Genomic DNA, 24,323 nt, shown 5'->3' on the forward strand with positions numbered 1-24,323 from the left:
TATAGCCTTGTTGTCTTAAAAGAGCACCCAGGATTTGTTTTAATCAAAGTATGGTAAAACAGGTAGCCGTGGGAATTATTGTCATTGAAAGATTTTAGAAACAGGAAGCAGTCCATGCCATGCAGGGCCATCATGGGAAGCATCTGAGTCATTCAGGAGGCAGAGAGAGTGAGGGGAGCACATGGATAAGAGCCTTTATTTGTGGTCTCTGCAGGAAGGAATGGATGAGGCAGGTAAGCGAGCTTAGGGTTGCCTAGTTTGAATTATTTCAGTAGGCTTTGGACATAGAGGCTGTTCCATATTATCTGGCCCCTGGCCCTGGGTGGTTAAAGTAAGGGAATAGTGGCCCAGAGTGTAAGAGCCCAGGAAAGACTGTGGTTGGGGCATGAGCTTTAGATTGCTTGCATATGAAAGGAAGTCTCTCTCTAGCAGTCAAGTCCTTTATTATGTCTAGGACGTGGCTAGTTCTATCAGGGCCAGTCCCTCCAAGATCAGCAAGTCCCCCAAAGTATCAAAAATACAGAATAAACAGATATGGTTAATATTATTGTTAACTCCTCCCTATAAAAGAAAAACCATTTTCTGCCTGACCTTTGAGATCCTGGCAGATATCATGGTCAGAGCATTCTCCTTATTGCTATAGTCCCCTTTCTCTTACTTCAGTGATCTTCTTGAATAGAATCTGTCTTTACCTATGTCCAGATATATATTAATTTCGCACTGGGAGCACTGACCAGTGGGCTCTGTTTAGTCACTTGAGCAGTTGGGGTGGTGGTGGATTGTGGCAGGTGGGCCAGTGCAGGCCAATATGGGCAGAGCCACTTGCCCCATGCTTTGTCAAGGGAAAACATTTTTTTAAAAAATTTTAAACAGTTTTATGAGGAAGGTGCTAAAACTAGGTTCAAAGGTGAATTTTGAAAGAGATATAATCAGGCAATCACGCATACTGAAATGAATGCAATAATAGATGCAAAACTAGCTAAAATCCTCTTGGGCAATAAAATGTTATGTTTGGAGTCATCTTTTCTAAAGATTGGGAAATGAATTTTATCTTTACTAGACAGCATTTATTTTTATTGCTATGGACAATGATCATTTGCATGATACTCAGTTTTCTACAACTTAACTCCTACTCTTATAGAGGAATATAGAGAAACTAGAGGCCTGATGCATGGAATTTGTGCAAGAGTATGCCTTCCTTCCCCCAGCTGCCAGCACCAGCTTCCCTCTGGCCACCAGCACCCAGGACCAGGGCTTCCCTCACAGCCCTGGCTTCTAGAAGGTCATCTGGTCTAATTAGCATATTATGTTTTTATTATTATAGATTGATTGGAAGGCAATTAACGGTGCTTACCTGTAGAATGAAATAATCCCCAGAGGGTCTCTCTTCTGTGAAAGGATACCCAGTAATCTTTCTTGACATTTTCAAGGTATTTGACACTTTTTTTTCTGGGAAAAAAGTCTATTTACTTTTGTAGAAATTTTAGATTTTATCTTTATCTTCATCTCAGAAGCCTAGAGTACTATTTGGGTAAAGCTACTGTTAATCCTGTTAAGGTTTAATCTTTAGATCTTAAATCTAAGACTCTGTCTCTTAATCCAACTGCCAAAAAATAGTATTTTGATTCCTTTTGTATTAGTTAAGAATTCAGAGCATCCAGGTAAATAACTTTGTCAGGAAGAAAATGTCATATAATTTGCCCACATTTATCACCTGTGTCCCTTTCTGGGGAACAAGGCTGACAGAATGGAAAGACAGCCAAGTCTATATTTCTCACTTTCATAAATGTTTTCACTGAGACTATTTAACTGATCAAACAGGATATGGTCATATAAATGATCATAAGAATATTTTTATGAATGATGAAAATAAAGGCCAGAAGGGTTAAGTCCCCAAAGCACACTGGCATCATGGGGGAAAAATCATTCAAAGCAGAACTAGCACAGCTCAATTTCTCCAATTGATGGTTGTGTGATTTTGCACAACTGACTTACCTTCTCTGTACCAAGATGACCCTAAAGTCCTGATGCTCTGGACTCCTAGGCCACATTCCTGGCTGAGTCTGAAGCGACTGACTAAGATCTTACCAGCAAAGGCTTGCTGGCAGACATCCACTCTGAGGCTGTTTCCTATGGATTCTTTCCAACTATCAATAGAAATAGAATTGAATCAGAGGAGTGAACTAAATAAACAATAATTCGAACTACATAGCAAAATAGGAGGCATATAGCATTTTGCTAATAACTTACTAAAGCCACCAGAAGTTGGGGCTCGTCTCTGCTCACATGTATGATATTCCTGTACATGAAATTTCTGTACTTTTTTCTTGTTAATCCTCACCAGAGAGTATTTTTCTATTGATTTTTTTTTTTTTTGAGAGAGAGAGAGTGAAAGGGAAAGGGAGAGACACAGAGAGAAGCATTGATGTGAGAGAGACACATCCATTGGTTGCTTCCCACATGTGCCCCGACCAGGGCCAGGGATTGAGCCTGCAACTGAGGTACATGCCCTTGACCAGAATCAAACCCGGACCCTTCAGTCCTCAGGCCAACACTCTATCCACTGAGCCAAACAAGCTGGGGCGTTTTGCACATTTTTAGTTGTAAGAAATACATATCCTTTTGTTGGATGGGTGGTGGTTATTGTTCTTTTGGCTTTTAACAAAGTTGTAAAAGCAAAAACTAACACACATGGCCTTCAGGAGAGATAGTCAAATATTAAGATTTATATCAAGGCATTTAGCTGCCTAAAAATATACACATATAAGAGCTCGGCTTTAGACAATTACTGCATATGATGCTGAAATCATTAACAATATTTTCACAGGGTGCTTGTAGCTACCTTTTTCCAGATAGCTTTCTTTAGGTTGGTGGCATCTTGCATTTCTGCTATTACAAAGTCAAATGATTTGCTATTGATTTTGCTTGGAACCTGCAGTGATAATATGGTGTTGGCAGAGACTATAACGAATGTGGATCCTCATGTTGCCCCAGGGTTTATTTTCAGACTAAACCTTTTCCCTATGTAGCCATTGTGGGCTATTTTTAAAAACTTAAATAAATTTGAAAGGACTCATGTTATCTTCTTGTTCCCAGTAAGACCAGAGTTTTCAAGGTGCTCTCTTAAGATGAGAAAAAACCCTCAGACATAAGTAATCCTACTGGAAAGATTATATGGGATTTGGTCTAATCCTTATTTTTTTCCCCACATTTTTATCTCTGACTTTCATCAAACTAAATCAATGAATATGACTAGTATTGGGGATCTTCTTATCTTAATGGACTTTTAAAAACATCAGCTAAAGCTTGTTATATTTCTAATTTAGAATCCTAACTCCCCTTAATGAAATGTGTTCCTAAATTCTCATCAGATATTTACTTTGCAAGGATTTGTGTAGCTTCAGAAATTTCTTGAGCTAAAAATGAGAAATAGGTTTGTCTAATTTCTATGATTGAATTCTCCTTAATAATTTATTTTCTTTATAAGTATATTTTTATCCTTCCTTGATAGAATTATTTTTTGGCATTTTGTAAATAAATTCTTCTTTTGCCTCCCTGGGTTTAAAGTCTGAGTAGTTTTTTGTGTTTTTTTTTTTTTTTTTAATTTAGACTGGAAAAGAATGACAGCCGTTATCGCTAGGTTTCATCAAATGCTTACTATGTGCCTGGCTCTTAGTTAAGCATTCACATCCCTCTGTACTCAGCTTTTATAACTCCTCTAAGGAGATAGGTATTCTTATCATTCCGTTTCAGAGTGGGATACTGAGGCTTTTGGATCTCAGGTTCCTCAAGGGTACACTGTTAAACAAGAGGAGGATTGGGGATTTGAACCCACTTTGTCTAAACGAGTGTTCCAGCCAGAAAACTTGCAGGGAATGAATAGCACAATCTAACTGGGTGCTTTTGAGGAGCATTTAATAAACTTAACATTTACAAAGAAGGGACAGGATGTAGGGAAATCACTAGGTATAGTGAAGATCCAGAAGAGTATGGACAAGGAGTTGTTTCATCTTGACATCTGAAGGTACACCAGGAAGAAGTGATTACTGTGAATCTCAGAGAGCAAGCTGGGGCCCCTGTCAAGAGCAGTTCTTTGATCCAGCCTGGAGTCACCCATGGGAGGGAGTCCACGATCTCCTGCCTATGTATCCAGTTACAGGAACGCAAAAGACAACTAAAGAGTCATTGACATACAGTGCGGCCTTGACTTACAAGTTTAATTCGTTCTGAGACCGAGCTCGTTAAGCTCATTAACTCAAATTACTCTGTCAACTCAAAGCAAAAAATCGGAGAGAGACAGCTGGTATCTCAAAAAACTCCTTAGCCGGGACACTCTAAGTCAAGACCCCACTGTAGTTCATATTCAGCCACCAAGAACACAGCAGGGTGGAGAAGGTAGGGGGAGTAAACCTACTGAAGTAAATTGTAGATATTCAACAAGCTAATTCTTCCATGGTGGGATCTTTGTAGCACCTGTGTCTGGGAGTGTCTGCAAATAATTCAGTTTGACAACTCTAAGGGACAATGCATAAGAGTCAGATTTTAATGCTTCAGTAAGAGAGACTAAGGACTGATGGGTGAAACTAATGGCAGAATCTGTTCAGTACAAGGAAGAACAGACTTGTAACCTAAACTGTTGATCTCTGAATGAGATTGTCTTGAATGTCTTATTATTGGAGGTTCAATCAGTAAATATTTGATGAGATAATAAATGTAAAATGCTTTGAAAATGTAAATTTAGTTGATGATAATGATGGCAACAATGATGAGGAGGATAGCCACGGTAGTTTATCTGCATTGTAAAATGGAACTGTAAAATTTTAAAGATGTTAATAGTGAAGAAAGGGGACAATTATAATTACACTGTTAGCACCTGTAATGCATCAAGGTGTCATGCTAAGTTCTTTATTTTACCTCTTCTAATGTAATGTATTTATGAACAACCCTGGTATATCAGTGTGAGGAGCCTCATTGATAAATGAGGAAAGAGGCTTAGAGAAATATAGGAAGTAGTAAGAACCTAGACATTTTGGTTCCAGAACCTAAATTCCTATCCCATATACTATATTGCCTTTATAGTGGGCAGGTTGAGTCACCAGATTGAATCATATTGGACAACCAGAGTATGTTGCCTCTTTTACAACAAAATACCTTTGAGGTTGAAAGCGCTCCTAAAAGGCAGGATTTATTGAGCCATATGCTAACCGGAAAAAGGACCAGGTCCTGGGACATACAGTCTAAACCACCTGTGATAGATGAAGAAGACAAACACATCCATTGTTCTGGGGCTGACGGGGCTCTTTTATGTATGAGCTTGGGGAAGAAAGATGTACCTTGTTTTGAAAGAATTTACATTGGCTGTAGATAAAGGGGGTGGGAGAAGGGCAGTTCTGGGATAGGCTCATGGTCTGTAAAGAAGACGTGTTTGCTGCTTTGGATTGGTTGTAGGCGATAGACCAGACTGTTCACGTGTAAGCAGGATGTTGTGACTTCTGGTGCACAGCTGTTCTTTCTAGATAGCCACCAGGAAGTCGATTCAGTTTTAACATGCTTTCAGAAATGTGAGCAGGCTTTTGCTGGTTTTGACCCATGGCTCTGCTCACCGATTAACTTTTTACTTCTTCCTCCCACCCTCTGGACTGCTGTAATTTCATTTAAGACATCTCACAATTTTCCTCTTGTCATACACATTGCTATCTATTTCAGTTCCAAGAAAGGCATTGCTAATTGAATACAGAACAAGTTCATACCTGGGATAAAACCTAACCTTGTTCAGAGTCGATGAGTAAACAAATACAAGCCATCATGATATTAAGCTAAACGACTCTCTTTCACAGGCTGCTATAGGATGAAGATGTCTCGGGAAGGCTCTGGACCATTGTGATTGATTGTGTAAAATTCCCAATTGTGGAGTATTCCCAAAAGTCCCCTGAGACTTTGGAAGCCTTTCCTGTTCTTAAATTTAGCTGCCAAACAGTTCTCTTAGTACTAATATTCAGAAATTCTCATTTCTCCCCAAGGCAGCAAGTTAGCGGTCCCTAGGAAGAGTTCAGATCTCTGTAGAAATTGGGAGCTGGAGAATTTTTTGCTTTGCTCTTTTTAGCACAGTCACTGGAGAGGGATTCATTTGTATATTAAAAGAGCAACTTGAGAGGAAAATGGTCACAGTATTTCAAGGGCCAGCTAGACTATGTCAGGAATGAAGGGCATTTAAATGGTGACAACTGCCCGCCTGCCTTCTGCAGTCACCCATCCTCACCGTTATCACCTTCAGATGACACTTGCGGTACAAATTCGAAGGCAGTTATAAGAGATTTCACAAATTGACTTGAATCTTGAAGATTCAATTAGACACATTGCTTTGACTTTGTTTGCACAGCTGTTGAATGTGTGGTCTGTGAAGGGGTTTTCAGCTATTAATGTAAGAACTAAAGCGAAAAAAGTTCATGTGATGCTTTATAACTCTTCGCACTCATGGCTTTATTATCCAGCCTATATCTTTTAAGGGAAAAATCTTTTTACATATATGAGACTATCCTTAACCTCTGTGTTATACATAAGTAGTTTTCTCATATGATAAAGATTCTAGGCCCGGGGTGGGCAAACTTTTTGACTCAAGGGCCACAATGGGTTCTTAAACTGGACCGGAGGGCCAGAACAAAAGCATGGATGGAGTGTTTGTGTGAACTAATAGAAATTCAAAGTAAACATCATTACATAAATGGGTACGGTCTTTTTTTTTTTTTTTTTTTTTTTTAGTTTTATTCATTTCAAACGGGCCGGATCCGGCCCGCAGGCCGTAGTTTGCCCACGGCTGTCCTAGGCCCTCAAAGTTCTTGTCATCCTCCTCTATACAATCTCTAGGCGACTCTGGAAGCCTTTATTATTCCTGTCAATTTCTACCGTCTCATAAACTGTACATACAAAAACACTAGAGTCTAGTAAAATTACAGACTCTTTCCAAAGAGTTCCACAATGACCTGAGATATATACAAAATGATTTATCCTGCTGAGTCTCTGTGGAAACACATCATGTCTCATAAGATATTTTTTAAAAATTTAAGGAAGAGGTATAAGTTGTGAATCCCAAAGCAGCAACATAGAGTAATTGAAGGCAATGCTATGGGTTTGCAGCAACTGTAAATTGTGTGTTAGGGATCCCAGCGGAGCAAGTGGAAAATGAAGAGGGAAAGTTAATGTTAAAAATAAGGGGAAAATAAAAAGGCAGGTGTGATATGCCAACTTTCAGGTTGGGCACATTGAAAGTGGGCAATATTATTGTGGATATAAAAAAAGGTAAAAATGTCTTATCAAACACTATCACTGTAAAGTTACTATAAAATAAATCCAGAAACAGACATTTGAAAAATGACTGAGAAAGGAATTGAAATGACTCCTGATGAAATTTTGGATGGCCTTCCTGATGGGGGAAAAATAGTTGGCCTTATTTAGAGGATCAAAGTATTTCAAATAATTATTTCACTGAGATAAAAGTCTTCAGAGATTACATTCTGAGATGAGTAAAGAAAATTCATGATAATGTGATAGATTTTAGGATATTAATTGTATATCAATGCCCATTGATTGTGCTAGTGAGGCTGCATGATTCATTGAGGTGAGATGCAAATAGGAGTTAATGCAATGCTGTTACTTGACTCCCAGTATTTAAAGATGTCTTTTCTAAATTATTCTAGCTTAATGGCTGTTTTCTTTTGAAGAATAAGAAATGGCCAGGAGGAGCCAACATGTTCAAGTAGTTAAGAGTTAGAGACTGGAACTTCTGTTATGTAAGTTTAATAATATAGTCTTCATTTTATCACTGGCTCATGAAGGATTCCAATGTCCCATTTGGTGAGCTTAATTATCCCCTCTGGTGTTTTTCCATATTCTATGCTAAATATTAAGCCATGATGTTATATCATTGAGTGGAACTGCTAGGCCATAAAAAAAATACTGTAAGCCTTTCAGAATTGCAATTTCCAAAAGAAGAAGACTTTAATAATAAACGCATCTAACTGAAGACACTTGGTATTAGGCTTGGGGCAAGAAATGGAAGGGTTGCTCCACGAACCTTACATTTCCCAGTGTGATTTATGCAGCATGATTGTGTCTAAGTAAACCCTTCTTTCCCAAGCCGTTTTATTGGTTAAGGGAAGATTATTATCTGGAAAGAGCAAGTTGAGACATTAGTTTCTGTCTCTAGCTTTGTAATTTCGGTTTGGAACGACCGATTAAAAATGTATAAGGTTATATAACTGTTTTCTTATCTACAAAATGGAGACAATATCATCAAAACAATGCATGGAGAGAGAGTGTTTTGAAATGTGTTTTAAAATGTGTTTATGACTGTACCTTGGTGAAAGAGCCCAGAAGTGGCTAAGCATCTGTCTGCTATGTGCAGAGTCTGTGCTGGAGGTAGATAGGAAACACGCCATTTCATCAAGGGTCTCACCACCCAGGAGGACAGAGAGTAGGTGGTAGGTAAAGAGATGAGGAAATGGAATTGAAAATTGTTTGGGAGATAAAACCTACAGAATTTAATAATCGATTGGGTGCTAAAGTTGTAGGAAGAAGAAATGTCCAGTATAGCTCCTAGTGTTTGGTCTGAGCAACTGGATGAAAGGTGGGAACACAATAAAATAGAGAACACCGAGAAAAGTAATTTTGGGGGGTGTATAATGAGTCCTGTTTGAGATATTTCTCACTCTGAAGACATTAGAACTGGGCTTTGGGATACAGGAGCCAATTACTAACCCTTGCCTACTCATCTTCATCTTCTCATACGAATGTTCTCCTCAAACCAGGACAACAATACAAGCATTTTCCTCCAATTAAACCTTTTATACTCCTTCTTCAGCCTCTGCTCTTATTGGTCCATCAATCAGGAGTGCCTTTCTGATCTTTCCATTTACCTACATTCTAACTATCCTTCATGACTCTACTGGCTTATAACAGGACATCTCTTATTGAACTTTAGTGAGCTATCTATAGGTCCATAGGATGTAGAAAATCAGCATGAACTCCACCACATGGTATCTGTCATATATGGACCAAGCCATAGGGCTTCTTGACTGCAGACTAGAGCTAATATAGAGCTTTTTCTTGTTCTTGGAATAACTAAAGATTAACATTCTTCTATATCACTCAATAAGCTCATTAGCATAGTATTCCCAAGAGCAGAATATCTCTAAAAACTAAGGAGGCACACTGATTGTTGTACTTTTCTCAGTGATGGGTGGTGCAACGGGCAATAACGTACCCTCTTCTTTGTAGGGGATGTCTCAGGATGCTCCAGAACTCTGGGTTCCTGAGAACTTCACCAATGAATCAGGCTCCTAAACCTTTGTAGTTTCTCCCAATTTCTGGAGAGCATGTCTCTTACCAAGCGTACTTACCCCTGTTGCTCCTCGGTTGCAGTAAGCACGATGTCACCAAATAGTGGGCCAGTGTCCCATGCTGTGGTTGTCTAGATCAGCATTGCTCAATAGAAATACAGTCCAAGGCACACATATAATTTAAAATTGTCTAGTAACGATATTATACAACAGGAAATGAGTAATATTAATTGTAGCAATATATTTTATTTACTCTACCCCAAATATGTTCTTTTAAACAGACTATGAATATAAAAAAGTTATAACAGAAGGCATAACGGATGCTTATTTTTTTTCTTGCCCTGGATCTGAAAAGTGAACTTTGGACAGCCTACCTCTGTGACTTAACTCCTGTGTAGAGAAGTATTAAGTTATTCTTTCTCAGTGAGAGAGGCTGATAAATGGATGGAGAGAAAACCTAGAAAGATGAATAGGTTTCTTCTATGTTCTAATGATATGAGTGCATAGATATCCCAGCTTCTCCAACAGAACCCATGATTTCATAAGCTAGCCTGGTTGTTAGCTATAATTTCACCAGTTTGTTGTTGTTTTTTCTATCTTAAGAAAGCAGGAAAGCAAACATGACATCATTATAGGAATAATCTTGAAACTCTTTCACTTATAAAGAAGTAAAGTGTTGGCCAACTTTAATACTTGAGTACATTCCATGAGGCATTAGCCTAAATTTATGGCTCCAATCATTTATGGCTCTCTGCTGTGAATGACATTACAGATGATCTATTTGGATACCCTCATTTTTCTGATGACCCACAGGTAAGCCGCGTAAATCTCCCAATTGGCAACTCTCTTTGTGTTTCTTGTTCAGTAGTTGCCTCTGTTTGCTCAGCACTTATTTTTATGTTTAACAAAAGGATGTGGATTTTGTTATGTTATAATTGAAAGGCACCAGCATAGGCAGCCTAAATTCAATTCCTTTTCATTTCAGTCAAATTTCACATTTCATTACAACAGAATTAATTTGATGGCCAAATCTGGGATGTTACTGCTTTCCAGCTAGATTTGCTTTCAATTTAACATCCTAACGATGCTTGTAAAATAGACAATAAAACAATCTTTTCTGATTTGGGAAATACTCTCTATTCTTCATGTCTCTCTGCTCCACTGTAACATTTTAGCTGAGTTTTATGGAACAATCACTTTCCTCATCTAATTACTGCAATTCCCTGCTAGATGGCCTCCCTTGCCCTGCGATGGCAAAATTATCATAAATACACAATTCCACCGCCAGCATCTCATCTTGCACATGCGTCAGTGATCAGATCTAGGGTTTTTCCTCTCTAAATTGTATTCTTGCTAAATTGACAATTTTCAAGTCTTTCTCTGACATTCTAACAAGTTTTTGAGCAAGTTAAGGTTCAGGTTCACTCCTAGTGCTTACCTGTGACTGTGCAAGTGATACAAAACGAGGGCTGGCTCCACGTCACAGCTGTTATTCGTTCTGTCTGTCAAAATGCTCCTCAAAATATAGGTGGGAAACCATTGGCTCTTACCATATAAACCGGTTATTCTTTTTTTTTTCTTTTAAAAAATATTGTTATTGATTTTTTTAGAGAGGGAGAGGTATAGAGAGATAGAAACATCTAGAAACATCAATGAGAAACATCATTGATCGACTCCCTCCTGCACACCTCCTAGACCTGGGTATCAATCCTGCAACCCAGGCATGTGCCCTGACTGGGAATTGATCCTGTGGCCTCTTGGTTCCTGGGTGAATGCTCAACCACTGAGCCACATTGGCCAGGCTAAACTGGCTATTTTTTTCACAGCAAGATAGCTCCAACTTCATAAGAGGAGAGTACAAGCTGGTCTCCACTTATGTGTCCAGTCTAATGTCCCTCCCTTTCGAAGCACAAATTTTATGTTTGCATTATATTGTAGTCTCGTAGTTCCTCAAATATATACACCACTTTCATGTACATGTGCTGCTAGGACACGACTTCCCTAGACTGAAGTGCCATTCTCTTTACTTGTCTCTTGTTAACTTATATTTGTCATGAAATATCAGCTTGATAAACTGGTTTTCTAAAGCCTGCCTTGCCCACGTTGATTATGGCACTTTTCATGTTGCATCATGATGATTGTGTTGCATATCTTACCTTTGTCACTAATCTGTTCATTTAGGCTTTGGAGTAAGCAATGTGGGTGCGAACCCCAACTTCTTAGTTGTTTTTCATTGTCGACCAATCACATCAACATAGAGGTTAAGAACTTGGGATGTGGCATCAAGCAAAATACAGGATGAGCTCTTGGCTGATGTTACTAAAATACCGTGCAAATTCTGCCCAGTTTCTTAAATCCTGTCAGTCCTAGCTGGCTCCTCAAGACAGTAAGCTAATGGACTGACCTCATGCCATTGCTCTGAGGGTTCAATGAAATGACATACACTGCGTCACATCGTGAGTGCATAGAAAGCCATGTGGTTAAAATGCTCTCAGTTTCCTCCTCTGCCGAATGGAGATAGTATTCTGTTCAGATAATAACATTCTATTTAGAAGGCTATCCCGAGGAAAGAACCAACATGGTACCTGATGCTTAGCTGGCACTCCGTAGGTTTGATTGAATGCATAAATGAATTAATGCTATATTTAGAGGACCTGGTGGAATGTCATGACATTGTTTTGCTTTGTTCTGACAAAAGGTTATTGTGGGAAGAGGAAATGTTATGGGATTGGAGTGATACATTCCTGAACATGCAAGAAGCTTCCCTCACTCAAATTTCTAACATTCTAAGTATGCAATACTAATAAATGTTACTCAGGTGTTTGCAAATATGAGGCATTTAGCACATCTATGCCTTTTAAAAGGCATAGACATATAAGAAGGCAAAAATAGTTATTGATTAATTTTTGTTATTTGTTCCCAGAATTGCAAAAATACATTTTTTATGCCCTTGGATAAAATTTACTCATTCAGTGCGTTATGAGTTAAACATACTTTTAACTTGCCAAATGAAAAATCAAATCATGGAGAGCAATATTTTGAGTCTCAAAAAACGGCTAGGGAATAAACTTTTACAACCTATCCTATTGGCACTGGGTATATATATCCTCTATAGAGAAGCACACCCATGCCCTTCCCTCCTCCCCCCCCCCCCCCCCCCCACACACACACATGATCAGAGGGAATTTAAAAACATGATGGGTTTTTCTGAATATGTACTTTGCAATGAGGTTTTTGAAATTTTCTTCATGATTATATCCATATTAAAAGTGAGAAAAACCCTTCTATTACAAAAGGATGAAAATGTTTTCTGTAGAACACTTGCCCATCTGCATCAAAAGCACTTTATTTCTCAGCTGCTATTAGTTTACAGTGAATGGATATTCAGATGGGCTTTCACTTAGTCATCTGTCTTTTCTTGAATGCACATTGGGCCACCTTTGAAATGAGATTATTTTTGAGCTTAAATGAAAACTACATTTTGATAAACTAAAGTGAATAGCTAATTCAAGTATATTCAAACTGCATTATTTACAAAACTGGGATGATTTTTCTAAATCCTTTTATTTTTGTTTTCTTTTTGTTCTTTAATATACATTTTGTGTGGTGAATAGAAAGAATTTCAGTAAGGTTTGAAAAGGTTGATTTCAAGATACTGTGCCTGAACTGAAATTTTTGTCATTTAGCTTTTATAGTTGAACATTTTCTATATTATTAGGAATGATTTTTAAAGTAGTTGTAACCTGCATGATCCTAGTGAGGTAGGCATGATGATTCCATATTTCAAACGAGGTTCTTCAGAAAACGTACTGTGATAAGGGAAATAAAATATATAAGTAAAAAAATATGAAATGTACAACTTCTTTCCCTCCTCATCCTAACTACTATTTGATCATTGCCTTTTTAAAAAATATATATATATTTTAATGATTTTTTACAGAGAGGAAGGGAGAGAGATAGAGAGTTAGAAACATCGATGAGAGAGAAACATCGATCAGCTGCCTCCTGCACATCTCCTACTGGGGATGTGCCCGCAATCCAGGTACATGCCCTTGACCGGAATCCAACCAGGGACCTTTCAGTCCGCTGGCTGATGCTCTGTCCGCTGAGCCAAACAGGTTTCGGCTGATCATTATCTTTTTGTGAGACTTTCACTTATTAGGTAAGAGAATGGGTGAGAGCAAAAACTGAGAGAAACCAAGGCAGATTTTATTTATTTATAATGGACTGTAAATAGTATTAATGTGGGACAGAAAGAAGGGAGGACTACAATGAGAAAAGGGGTGGAAAAAAAGCAACCAAAACAAAGCAAGGTATCATGGAGAGGGATTTCTGAGAGAGTGCAAGAGAGTAAAGAAGGATGGGAGGGAGGGAGGAAAGAGGAAAGGGAGGGAGGATGGGAATGAGAATATGTTTGGGCAACTGCCATTATCCTATACTAGAGGCCCGGTGCACGAATTCATGCATCAGTGGGGTCCCTTGGCCTGGCCTGTGGGATTGGGCCGAAAGTGGCTCTCTGACATCCCCTGAGGGGTCCTGGATGGCAAGAGGGCACAGGCCAGGCTGAGGGACCCCACTGGTGCACGATCAGGGCTGGAGAGGGGCAGGGGGATGTTGTCCAGCCAGGAAGGACCATGGGAGGGCTCCAGAGCGTGTCTGGCCCATCTCACTCAGTCCTGATTGGCTGGACCCCAGCAAGCTAACCTACCAGTCAGAGCATCTGCCCCCTGGTGGTCAGTAACATCATACTAACTGGCCGAATGGTGACTATCTGCCTCCTTGTGGTCAGTGCATATCATAGCGAGCAGTTGAGTGGCCTTAGCATATCATTAGCATATGCTTTGATTGGTTGGGCAGCCGAACGGATGACCGGACACGTAGCATATTAGGCTTTTGTTATATCTATCTATATCAAAGTCTAAGTGACCATTGCAAGTGAATGGACGACCGAACAGGCTGTGTGGGGCAACCTGGCCGGCAGGGGGGTTAGTGAGGAGTGACCAAATGACCGAGCAGCAGGCTGCATGGGGAGACCAGGCTGGCTGGGAGGTTAGTGAGGGATGACCAAACGACCGGGCAGCAGGCTGTGTGGGGTGACCCGGCCGGCAGGGGGGGCAGTGAGGGGCAACCAAATGACTGAACAGCAGGTTGTGTGGGGCAACCAGGCTGACGGGGGGGGGGGGGGGTCAGTGAGGGGCGATCAGGCCAGCAGGCAGAGGCAGTTAGGGGTGATCAGTCTTGCGGGGGGCAGGGGGGGCAGTTAGGGGCAGTCAGGCAGGCGAGCGGTTAGGAGCCAGCTGTCCAGGATTATGAGAGGGATGTCTGACTGCTGGTTTAGGCCTGATCCCCAGGTGCAGGCTGGACTGAGGGGACCCTCCTTCTCCCCCCCCTCCCCCCCGCAGTAGGACCTCTAGTAGGATAATAAAACCCTAATATGCAAATTGACCAAATGGTGGAACAACCGGTTGCTGTGATGTGCACTGACCACCAGGGGCAGATGCTCAATGCAAGAGCTGCCCCCTGGTATTCAGTGCGCTCCCACAGCGGGAGCACTGCTCAGCCAGAAGCTGGGCTCACAGCTGGCGAGTGCAGCGGCGGTGGTTGGAGCCTCTCCTGCCTCCACCGCAGCACTAAGGATGTCCGTGGGGAGCGGGCCTAAGCCGTCAGTCGGACATCCCCTGAGGGCTTCCGGGCTGCAAGAGGGTGCCGGCTGGGCTGAGGAATCCCCCCCCGCCCCTCACTGAGTGCACGATTTTCGTGCACTGGGCCTCTAGTAACCTTATAAAGATCATTGGATACTGTATTAGTTTCCTATTGCTATTGTAACAAACCGCCACAGCTTAAGACAGCATACATTTATTATGTTATGATCCTTGAAGTTACAAGCATAAAACCAGTCTCTCTGGGCCAAACTCAAGGTGTCAGTATGGCAACATTCTGAAAGAATCATTTTCTTTATCTTCCAGCTCCTTCTGGAGTTTGCTTACATTCCTTGGCTAGTAGCTAGTAGCTCCCTCCCAGCCCAGTTGCTCTGCATTTCAGACACACTGTCTCCTATCCTCTCTGTATATATTGGCAATTACAGCTTGACCCTGAAACAAATGCTGTTTTCTGGAAAATTCTCCCCCTCTCCTGCTAGAATTACTATGAGTTTATCTGACAAGCAGTGTTTACCAATGGCTCTCGTCGCCTGTTCTTCTCATTATCCAGGGTGGAAGACTGAGTTCACACTTGAGTTGTGCAGGCAGATTTGTCCATTGATTGCCAAAAAAAGCCATTTGAGCAAAGGTCTTCTTTTTGCAGATGACTGTTCTCTCCACTTTTGGGTATGTTCCTTACTTTACTTTTGCTATTGTTTTCATTTCCCCCAATGCACTGTTAACAAGGGGAAGGGGGGGGGGGTTGGGCTACTCACTTTAATTGTAAGGAGAATGTTCTTTTCTTGGCATGAACAGCAATTGGACCTGTCACCTGTCATAACCCTGTTCTGTATGCTGGGCACAGAGAGGCCAGTTTATCCAACCAGGCCTCCAGGCGCCTTCCCACGTGTACAAGAAATCAAGGGCTCACAGGGGCCCTGATCATTAAGAAGCTGTTCCCCTGTAGGCTTTGAGCTGGAAGGGATGGTTATGCCTTTGCGAGTATCCTCAGACTTTCTGGCCACAGGGTCAGAATTAACAATGCCCAGAATTCCCCATCTCTGGGTAGGTCCCATGTGGCTTATTTTCCTGGCTGTAAATTGCTCATCCTTCTCTTTTGTGTGCAGAGACCTTTGGAAATACTGAGAATCAGTGTGTGCACTTGGGCTTGAGCTAGAAAATGAGGAATAATGACACACTGAAAAATATCCTCTGATTGTCTTAACAAAATACTCTCTGGTTTCTTCCAGGGAGACTGAACGTTAGTCTTTCCATTCTAAGTTTCAAACTTGGCTCTAATTATGACAGTTTAGGATCACAAAGTGATGCTGATTCAAAGTTCTATACTTGTGATGGCCTCTGTGCTTTTACTGATGCCATTTGCTGGGACTTTAGTTGTCTTTATTATCAGAGGGAGAGAGAGAGAGAATCATTGTGATGAAAGAGAATCATTCATCAGCTGCCTCCTGCATGTCCCACATTGGGGATCAAGCTGCAACCTGGGTATGTACACTGACTGGGAATTGAACCATGACCTCCTGGTTCATAGGTCAATGCTCAATCGCTGAGCCATGCCGGCTGGGTGTCTTTCTTATCTTTGAAGACCCAGCGCCCAAACGAAGCCTTCTCCAGTCCAGCCAATCAAGGCAAGCCAACCAATTCCCTGTGCTACAAGTTACTATGTGTTCCTTATCCTTTTTTCAGCTTGTCCCAGTCTAGCGCATGTCGTTCAAGTTAGTTGTGTCTGCCTCTGACCTTGCTAGAGGTTGAGCTCCTCAAGATTGAGGGCTGGGACTTATTTGTCTACCTGCGGACAGGTGTGATTTTGTTTGTTTCCTCCCACTTTGGTTTCTGCATATTCTTGTTCCTAAAGGAGAAGGGTATTTTAGAACAGTGACTATGTAAGATTTCTATATAGAATGACTTTTACTAGCAAGGTAGAGGTTTGAAGATGCTCCTTGCTAAAGAGTAGCTATGGCCATCCTAGAATGAAGCCAGGAAGGAAATCCCAACAACCTGAAAAATAAGTAATAGTCTCGAAGTTATGTTAGGGTCTTGGAGGGAGTGAAGCAGAGTAGACACTGAATGGGGAACAAGGAGCCAGGAGCCCTTAAACCTTGTCTGTGGTGGGTGCTGTAAGGACTGCATGCAAACCCTGTGAAGTCAACAAATAATGCTGGGACCCTCATATGGAATCTTGTCGTATGGTTCTAAGTGAGATTATAACCTACCTGGTTATGGGTTATATCTGTAAGCCTTTTGAAATAGTATGGGACAAAAGAGCAGGGATTTACGGATAGATATGGATAGAAGAGAGACAGAGAGACAGACTGATAGATGCTAGCTGCTCAATATAAATATTTGACGGATTCAATGGCATGCAGTTTCTGAAAGAACATTACAGACACCATTTCATCCCGAGTTCATTCTCAGCCAAGCGAGCGTTTCAAAGAGTGGCTTAGTGTAATCCCCTGTTCTACATCGGCAGTCATTAGCTCAGACTTGTGGGAAAGGGATGACACTAGCTGCTAGTGGAGGCAAAGCCTGCCTTTCCTTCCTGCACCATGGACTCTGGCACAGTGACTCCGTTCTGAGCCTGGACCTAAGGGGACAGGCTACTGCCGAGCAGCTATGACATGATCATACTTGTCTAGGGCAAAGGAAGACAGGCAGAGCATGACAAGTATAAATTTATTTGTTTGGAATAAAAATCACAGACACCTGAGTACAGGATACTTACCATCATACATTATTTTGGGAGTGTGTTCAGATTGCCATAAACATTTAGAAAATACTTCGGTGATAATTTCAAAATTCTAGTACATAACTATAACTCTTCAGCTAGGTCTGTGATCTATTTCAAGTTAATTTTTGTATGTGTGACATAGGGCCTTGTGTGTGCTTATGGATAAGTAGTTGTTTCAGTACAAGTTTTTGAAAAGTTTATCCTTTACCCATTCGATTATCTTTGTCAAAATCAATTGATTGCCCAGCTGGTGTTGCTCGGTAGTTGGACATCGACCCATGCACCAAGAGGTCACCAGTTTGATTCCTGGTCGGGGCACATGCCCGGGTTGTGGGCTTGATCTCTGCAAGAGGCAGCTGATCGATGTTGATTTTCTCTCTCATTGATGTTTCTATTTTTCTCTCCCTCTCTAAAAACCAATAAAAAACCTTACTTTAAAAATCAGTTGATTAGACATAAGGGAAATGCAAATCATAAGGAGAAGCCATGTCATATCCACTGTGATGGCTACATGAAAACCAGCAACAGATGATAAGTTTTGGTGAGGCTGTGGAGAAACTGGAAAATTTGTACACTGCTAGTCAGAATGTAAAATGGTATAGTAACTTTGGACAAAAGTCTGGAAGTTCCTCAAAAAGTTACATACAGAGTTAATATCTGATCAAGCAATTCCACTCCTAGGTGTATAGGTGGGTCTGTTCTATCCATTCATTTGTATATCTGTCCTTATGCTACTACCACATTGTCTTGATTACTGTAGTTTTGCAGTGACTAGTAAAATTAGGAAATGTAAGCTTCCAATCTTGTTCTTTACTCCCGCACCCCCCCCCCAAAAAAAGAATTATTATTATTTTTTTACTGTTCTGAGTCCTTTGTATTTTTGCATATAAAAAGTTTAGAATCACTTTGTCAATTTCTACAAAAATGCTTGTTGGAATTTCAAAGGGATTTTATTGAGTTTATCGATCAATGTGGGGGCAAATGAGCCTTCATGTGGGGTATTTCTTAATTTATTTAAAATGTTTAAAATTTCTCTCAGCGAAGCTTTTTTACCTTTAGACTTTAGTATAGACGTTTAAGTTTTCGATAAATTAATTTCTGTTTTTTAACTTTATTGTAAATATTTTTTAAAATTTATTTTCTATTTGTTTTGTTGCTAGCAGATAGAAATATAAATGATATTTGTATATTGATTCTTTATCTTGAAATCTTTATAGATTCATTTATTAAGTCTATCAGGTTTTTAAATATGTACCTTATAATATTTTATGTTGACAATTATATGCTTTCTACTTTTTATCTTTGTGCACTTTATTCCTTTTTCTTGAGTTATTACACATGCTAGCAAATATTAAATAGAAGCTTTAAGAGTGGACGGACATTCTCATTTTGTCAATTTTAGAGGATAAGCCTTTGGCCTTTAACTGTTGTGTATGATTTTGCTTATAGATTTTTCTGATGCTCTTTATTAAGTTCATAAAATTTCATTATATTTCCAGTTTGCCAAGAGGCTTCATTTACATATTTTTAAAGGAATGGGTGTTGAATTTCATAAAATACTCTATTTATTACTATGATCACATAACTTTTTTCTCTTCTGTTAGTGGGGTGACTTTCAATAATTGGTTTTTGAATACTGAAACAAACTTGCATTCCTAAGATAAAACCTACATGAGGATAATACGTGATCCTTTTTATTTATTTCTGGATTTGTATTCCTAGTATTCTGTCAAGGATTTTTGCATCTATTTTTATGACAGAGATCGGCATACTGGCTTTGTTCAAAAAGCATGGAACTGTTCTCCCCTCTATTTCTCGAAAGTGTTTGTGTAATATTGGTCTTATTTCTTCCTTAAGTATTTGATAGAACGCACCATGATGCCAATTAGCATTTTTTTTTCTAAATTAGTTTCCTCTGTTGCTTGTCTTTTCCGTTTCATTGAGTTCTGCTTTTATCTTGATCATTTCTTTGTGTTTTGTTTACACATTAAGCTTCTTAAGTTTCGAGCTTCTTAAATTGAAGAACAACATACTTGATTTCAAGCCTTTCCTCCTTTCTTATATTGCCATTTAGAGTTATAAAATTCCTGGTTACTGCTGCTTTCGCTGAATCACATGGTAGACCCTGAGTCAGAGCAAGTATTTTTTTCATTTACTCACTCGTATGTTTTGTCAACGCCTCATTCATTTTTTAAAAAAATATGTTTTATTGATTACAGAGAGAGGGAGGGAAAGGGGGAGAGATAGAAACATCAATGATGAGAGAATCATTGAATGGCTGCCTCTTGCATGCCCCCCACTGGGGATTGAGCCTGAAACCCAGGCATATGCCTGACTGGGAATCGAAATGGGACCTCCTGGTTTATGAGTTGATGCTCAACCACTGAGCAAACACTGGCCCAGCCTCTCATTGATATTGATGAGGACTAAATGAGAGCATAATTGGCTCTAGGAATTGAAAGAGTAATAAGATATATTTTAGAGGGACAGACCTGAAAATAACAGAATAAGTTCAGCTTATTTTTCTATTAAACAATCATATAATATTTAATTAAGAAATTATAGTCATTTGTATGACACATTGACTAAATGCTAGCATCTAACTTTATAAAATTGATTTTACTGTCTTATTATCCTACTTTATAGATAAAAAACAACCACCCTGAAACCCAGGAAAGTGAAGTGAATTATATCTTTTACTTTCTTCTCCTTGGAGCAGGCTTGCAGTAATAGAGTGTAAGTTCGAATATTCAACCCCTGGTATTGGGCATATGAGTCACCTTCTGTGTTCAATGTGAATTTTACAGTTTCCTGAGCATTGGCTGCTCTATTGCGTGTACGTGTGTTTTGCAAACTATAAATTATTGCACAAATCTGTCTTGTTATTGGGTTTGCTTGTTCCTCTAGACTGCCTTCCTTTAAGCAAATCCATATTTCTGTGCCAGGTTGAGCGGATTAGATTGTCTTAAAGGGGGCCTTGTTGTTTGGGGCTATTCTTCCTTTTCCTTCTTTTGTGTCCCCCCTGGTGGGACTGTCAGTGCAGTGTGTTTGCTTCAAAGCTGGGCAGGTGTCCTAAGGCTGAGTGGTAAGAGCCCCTGCCTTCCCCTCGCCCCCACTCCGCCTGTCACCACCTCTCATTCAGGATTTCGGCCAGAGCTATAGAGAGAGTGGTTATCATCTCAGGATGGGCTTTGGAGTTTCCAGTTTTATAAGCCCAGGTATTTCCTTTTCATACATAAGCTAGTTTGACTCCTTTAGTCTCCCTGGCACTTTTCACACCACCAACTCCTCCCTGGAAAGTAGGATCCTGAAGAGAATATCAACACCAGGTTCATACTTATTTTTCCAGCATGGAGCACAGAGCACAGTCCTTGGAACATACTAGGCACCCAGTAAATGCCTGCAAGCCTGAAGGAGTTCATTGCAATACTGACAGATACCGACTTCTTCAGGGCAGAGAATCCCTCATCCTCAACACCTAAGGGCTCCACGCGTGGCTCCTCCCCAAACTTCCTCCTGGCGCCTCACCCCCAGCACAGCACTGAATGCACTGGTTCCAGTATTTAAATAAAAGAGCTCCTCCCCCAATTGCTACTGAGCATTGAAATGTGCACTAATTCTTGGAGAAAAGGGCTACAATTTATTTCTTAATATAATTGTGTTGAAGAGTCAAACGCCAAGGGAGGGGCGAGCAAAACTACACCAGACCCAATGCTGAGTAAGGGCCAGGTGTGTCGGGTGCATTTCTAAGCTTCCTGGCCTCAGAGGGAGGAGGGAGAAGAGGAGTCACAGCCGAGCCACTGAATATTTTAAGGCTGACGAACAAATGACTTCATTATGGAGAAGATTGCTACTGCTCTCATGTAATGTCATAACTTTGGGTATAATTCATCTTTTAAAGACTCTGTGGGGAAGGCAGACTCTCAGAACAAACTGCCATTAATATTTAACGCACATACACCAAAAAATATTAGCCCCTTAAGCTTTTATGAAGTCTTTATGGGGAAAAAACGGCAAAACTACAAGCGAAGTCACACTTCCAAATAAAAAGCAGCAATCTTAACTACAGCAACTGTGGGGAGAATTAAGGAACAAATTCCAACTCAGAGTTGTTATGTCTGCAATAAATAACCATTTAGGTCCTTGGGAAATGACACTAATCCCCTTTTTTTTCTTTACTCTTTACTTTGGTTTCTTTGGTTGTGAGTGCAGTTACAGAATCCCAAACAGGTGTGGCATCTGTAATTGTCACTAAATAAAACCTAGCACTAACCATTACTTATCGTAGCCTCTCCCAGACTTGCATTGTAGAATAAGCGCTCCTTTTTTTAAAAAAATAATTTTTTATTGATTTCAGAGAGGAAGGGAGAGAGATAGAAACATCAATGATGAGTGAGAATCATTGATCAGGCTGTCTCCTGCACACCCACACTGGGGTGATCAAGCCTGCAAACCAGGCATGTGCCCTGACGGGGAATCAAACCGTGACCTTCTGGTTCATAGGTCATTGCTCAAACATGGAGCCATGCTGGCTGGGCATAAGCTCCCCTTCTTGTCCCACACCTCAGCCCACCTGTACAGGTTGGCTGGTTAGATTCTGAGGTGGAACGCCAGGTCGAAGCTGGCATTTCCTTACCCCCTGTGTAGTCAAGGATCCCAGAATGCTTGCCCACAGTGTGTGCTCATATCAGCTCTGGCAACATTAGTGATAGCTGCTTGGGGATGGGGAGTGTATGTACTTCCATAGCTGGTGTGGGTTTGGTTGAAAATGTCATACAATCTTTTTTAAAAAAAAAATACATATTTTTATTGATTTCAGAGAAGAAGAGAGAGGGAGAGCAGGAGAGAAACATCAGTGATGAGAGAGAATCATCAATCGATCCGCTGCTTCCTGCATGCCCTCTACGGGGGTCTAGCCAGCCACCCGGGCATGAGTCCTGACCAGGAGTCGAACGCGACCTCTTGGTTCATAGGTCTACACTTAACCGCTGAGCCACATACAATCTTCGTGTAAAATACTGCTCACCGGAAAAGGCAAAGTTGAGTTGAAGCACTAAAGGTCAGTTGCAGAGTGTTATGTGAGGATTTCTGCCCCTTGTCCCACGACTTGGGGGCCAAAGGGCAGAATCAGAATGTAGAGAAGGAAGAAGCACGGAAATGTTAAAGATGCTCCTCACCTCTAGATACCTTGGGGCACAAGGTAGAGCCAGATGGACGGAAAAGGAGTAGCATTTTTAGTGGCTGAATCATGGCTGCAGGTGTGAAATCTGAATTCAGATTTGGTTCTCAGCCAGTTACTTACCTTTCTCTGTCCTTTTATTATTTTTAAATGTGAAGTTGTTATGAGCCTTCATAGTTGTTGGCAAGTGCCACTCAACTTATTATGGCTTCTTGATTTTTTGATGTAGTATATAATGATGTATTGATTCTTTTATATTAAAATTAGCCATTTATACCTGTTGCCCTGGCGAGTGTAGCTCGGGTTATAACTTCAGCCCTTGCACCGAAGGGTGGCAGGTTCGATTTCTAGTCAAGGGCATGTGCCTGGGTTGTGGGTTCCTCCTGGACCCCGGTGGGGGTGTGTGTAGGAAGCAGCCAATCGACGTGTCTCTCTCACAGTGATGTTTCTCTTTCTCCCCTCCTTCCCTCTCCCTTCCACTCTCTCTCAAAATCAATGGAAAAAATATCCTCAGGTAAGGATTAACAACAATAAAAATAAAACAAAAATAGTCAATCTACACATTATTTCTGCTTTTTATAGACATGTGATTCCTGTTGCCTGTGCATTGGTCTTCCTCATTCATCTAGATCAACCACTTCCCATTTGTAGATAATATATTTGTAAAAAAATAATTGTTATTAAAGCAAAACAAAAAGAAGAATTATCATTTACTGACTACTGACTACTTCTCAGGTGCTCTGCTAAGCACTTTGATTTGTTCTATCCCTTAATGTCTATGACAACCTTATAAATTAGATACTCTATATTTTCTCATCTATAAAATAAGGCTGCTCAGAAAATTGAGAATTTAACCAAAGTTACCATAGTGTTGAGAGTTCAGCTAAGCTACTCCATGGTATTGCTACCTCAGCATCCATTGTTTTCCAGCAAGAGGCCCATGGGGTCCTTAACTGACACCAGTCCCATCATGTAAGTGCATGCCCTAGATAGCAACCCCTGAGTCACAAGCAAATGCAAGTTCCCAATAGGGCTTTCCCAACAACCCTTGCGATCAACAGTTTCCCCTGTCTCCCAGAGCCTGTATGTTTTATGAGCACCTTAGGGAACACCCTCCTGCTAAACCCCACTTTGTAGTTTGAATCGACACTCTGGCCCTAGTCCAGGAACCCCAAAGCACTCCTCCCATGGACCCTAACAAAGGCATGCTCCCCCAGTCCTTTGTCAGGGTATGCAGTGAAAGGATGTACTGTGATTAGCACCTTCTCCTCAAGGGAAGTTCGCTTGTCTTTTCTTACCTATCCTGTCAGCTCAGATATGAAAATAAGTTTAAAGTTATCCCCTCCAATTCCCCGTGGCCACTTGGATTCTAATAGCAGTGTAGACCTTTGATCTCCAAAGAGGAGGAGAATCCAGAGCAAAAG

Source organism: Myotis nattereri (assembly GCF_964212035.1).
Source record: "Myotis nattereri genome assembly, chromosome: 15".
Classification (NCBI taxonomy): Eukaryota; Metazoa; Chordata; class Mammalia; order Chiroptera; family Vespertilionidae; genus Myotis; species Myotis nattereri.